This window comes from Boleophthalmus pectinirostris, unplaced genomic scaffold, assembly GCF_026225935.1.
Source record: "Boleophthalmus pectinirostris isolate CB_2022bp ecotype Guang Dong unplaced genomic scaffold, ASM2622593v1 HiC_scaffold_6, whole genome shotgun sequence".
Lineage (NCBI taxonomy): Eukaryota > Metazoa > Chordata > Actinopteri > Gobiiformes > Gobiidae > Boleophthalmus > Boleophthalmus pectinirostris.
Genome location: NW_026571447.1, coordinates 32,031,947 through 32,035,693, shown reverse-complemented (window position 1 = coordinate 32,035,693; position 3,747 = coordinate 32,031,947). Strand labels below are relative to the sequence as shown.

General features: G+C 46.1%; 1 long non-coding RNA gene across 1 annotated transcript; it reads left to right on the top strand.

Annotated features, from left to right (window-relative positions):
• LOC129411703 (uncharacterized) lies at window positions 1–599 on the top strand. The gene is made up of 3 exons (XR_008633416.1): window positions 1–39; window positions 412–468; window positions 552–599. It is a non-coding gene; the product is annotated as an uncharacterized LOC129411703 (long non-coding RNA).
• The last annotated feature ends 3,148 nt before the right edge of the window (window positions 600–3,747 follow it).

The window sequence follows — 3,747 nt, the reverse complement described above, 5'->3', positions numbered from 1 at the left end:
CTGAGTGTCCCCATCAGGAGGCCGGCACGCTGATCAGAAGTCAGTACGTTTCATGATTTCTGTGACAGTGAAGATTTAGTTTGGAGTCAGATCTGACTTTGTCTCTAACTTTCTGTTATGGGACTTGAGACGGTGCTTCAGGCTTTCAGTGAGAGATGTTGACATGAACACTAATGTGTCACATCTAAATTACACTGATATTGACTATGAACACCATCATAAATTGATTATTATATTTTTAAATGTTGTGGTAAAAGTAAATGTGTAGTAGAGTATTGTGTATTAACAGCAGTGAAATACGTCTCATGTTCATATGTCTCACAGCTGGCTTATACTAAAACAAAAGAGTTCAGTTTTACTGCGCTAAAGTATTTCCTATGAGTTAAATAATGTTTTTCATCTCTGTTTCAGAATATACTATGGTTAATAAGAAGATGGACATAACAGCATGATAAAGACCCTCTGGAGGTAAATACTGCACTTGGATTAAACACTGGGGCCTGAAATGATCCAAACTGATATTTGTGTTTCTCTTATTTGATGTATTACAGAATTCCCTCTGCTGGGCCAAGTTCCAAAAATGTAGAGACAGACCCTCTGTAAGTTTACTGTATTATCCTACTTTTATTAACTTTCATAACTAAACATATGCACATTATAATCACACCTGTTGTTGTGCATATTGTTTCTTTCAGAAACATGCTGTGGTGGAGTTTTAAAGACTGACCCTCCGTAAGTGCATAGATTTCTCCAATCAAGTGTTTACCTTTCATATTCAAATCACACAGCCACTGTCATGACTTACAATGTTCTTCACAAACCTGAACTCTTACTCCTTACAAGAATAAGAGGTGTAATGGGGTGTTTAATACACATTGGTGTCTTGTCAGATGCTGTGAGAAAGGGGAAGTCCAGAGCTGGACACTGACAGACTGGATCTTCACCAGTAGGACTGAAGAGGAGCCAGCCTCACTACACCTCTGCCTCAAAACCTCTGCCTCAGACTGAAGCTAAAGACAGAGGCTCTGAAGCTCCCACACTGCACACTCTATAAGAACAACCATCCGTCTAATTGTACTGTGGTGGTAAACACAAGTTAAGTTTTAGTTTTTTTAAACAGTATGGTATGGCTACACTCTGTCTCATCTGTCCAGGCTTTTACTCATATAGCTTATATTTGTTTTTTGCCATTAAAAAAAAAACAAAAACTTAGCTTCACTTGAACTATTTTTAGTAAAAACTGTAAATTGTCATTTTCATATTAAGAATGAAGCATTGGTTAACTCGAAGGCTATATAAGTCCTATAACATTAATAATAATTATTCATGTCCTAAGATTTCTAATTAATGATTTAAATAAATATTGTTTACAATGTAAAAAAAAAAAAAAGTTTCTTTTTTTCTTAACTAATGAGATTTAGTGATAGTGATAGGATATCACTGATCCAACTTTGAAATTGTTTAAGTTTATGTTTTTTAAATTTAAGCCTTTATATCCTAGTTTTAATACTTGCTGTAAAAGGTTTATGTACAGTTACAGTTTATTTACGTTTTGATTTGTTTTTATTATGATTTTAATGTATTTCTTATTCTGTAAAGCACTTTGAATTTGCTATACAAATAAACTTGCCTTGCCTACAATGCAAATGCTGCTGGTTTGTATTTAGTAGGAAGTGGATCAGTATTAAATCTGAAGCATATTTAGGCTCCTAACGACGCAATAAACAGATCCGCGGCAGATAACCCGGTTCTGAAAGCGGATCCAAAACGGGTCCTGGGCGGATCCGCGAGATACGCAGCGGATCAACCGCGCCCCCGCTGCGCATCCGGGCTTATTTTGACGCGAATCTCCGGGCGGATCCGCCGCGTATCCGCCGCGGATATTTTTTGCTATGTGAGTGCTTTATAAACGCACCCTCAGAGACGCACTTGGAAGCGCCAGCGATTTCCTCTGTCACTATGAAGCTACCTCTCGTCAATCAAACTTGATTTATACGGCGCTTTTCATACAAGAATGAAACACCTCCCGGGAAACAACTATGGTGCATTGTGGGAGATGTAGTCGCGGGACGGAATCACAACTAATAATTAAAGCCGCGCGCGGCGATGGTGGCCCTCGCCCCGGGCGCGCACCGCCCCCCCAAGCGACCTCCGGGGACTCGCGACCGCCCCGACACACCGCTCTCTTCCCGACATCCGCCCAGGTCGACAGCTCGTCCATTAGACCCATGACATAATGCACCTTTAAATATTTTTGGGAGTCATTGCGCCCCTGCTGGCCAATAGTGGAAAATGCACCATGTCCGTAATAGACTTTTTTTTGCATGTAATCATGCCATCCATCCATCCATCCATTTTCGCCCGCTTATCCGGGGCCGGGTCGCGGGGACTCCCAGACTTCCTTCACCCCAGACACGTCCTCCAGCTCCTCCGGGGGGACCCCGAGGCGTTCCCAGGCCAGCCGAGAGACATAGTCCCTCCAGCGTGTCCTGGGTCTTCCCCGTGGCCTCCTCCCGGTGGGACATGCCCGGAACACCTCCCGAGGGAGGCGCCCAGGAGGCATCCGGAACAGATGCCCGAGCCACCTCAACTGGCTCCTCTCGACGTGGAGGAGCAGCGGCTCTACTCCGAGCTCCTCCCGTGTGACTGAGCTCCTCACCCTATCTCTAAGGGAGCGCCCAGCCACCCTGCGGAGGAAACTCATTTCGAGCGCTTGTATCCGCGATCTCGTCCTTTCGGTCACTACCCAGAGCTCATGACCATAGGTGAGAGTAGGAACGAAGACTGACCGGTAAATCGAGAGCTTCGCCTTTCGACTCGGCTCCCTCTTCACCACGACGGTCCGATACAGCGACCGCATCACTGCCGAAGCTGCACCGATCCGCCTGTCAATCTCACGTTCCGTCCTTCCCTCACTCGTGAACAAGACCCCGAGATACTTGAACTCCTCCACTTGAGGCAAGGACTCTCCACCCACCCGGAGAGGGCAAGCCACCTTTTTCCGGTCGAGAACCATGGCCTCTGACTTGGAAGAGCTGATCTTCATCCCAGCTGCTTCACACTCGGCTGTAAACCGCCCCAGTGCTGCAGGTCCTGGCTCGATGAAGCCAACAGGACAACATCGTCCGCAAACAGCAGAGATGAAATCCTGTGGTCCCCAAACCGGACCCCCTCCGGCCCCTGACTGCGCCTAGAAATTCTGTCCATAAACACAATGAACAGAACCGGTGACAGGTGCAGCCCTGGCGGAGTCCAACGTGCACCGGGAACAGGTCTGACTTACTGCCGGCAATGCGAACACAGCTCCTGCTCCGGTCATACAGGGACCGGACAGCCCTTAGCAAAGGGCCCCGGACCCCATACTCCCAGAGCACCCCCCACAGGACACCACGAGGGACACGGTCGAATGCCTTCTCCAGATCCACAAAACACATGTGGACTGGTTGGGCAAACTCCCATGAACCCTCGAGCACCCGATGGAGAGTGTAGAGCTGGTCCAGTGTTCCACGGCCAGGACGAAAATGTAATCATGCATACAATTTAATCCCCGAATTTGATACTAATCCGATAATGTTGACGTTTCATGTCTATGGTAGGTGTAAAATGCATCATGTCCGTAATAGACTTTTTTGCTTGTTGACATGCATAGAATTTACTCTCCATCTTTGGTACTAATCCGATAACGTTGACGTATCATGTCTATGATAGGGGGCGCTATAGAGTGAATTTTTCATATGTTTTATAGTG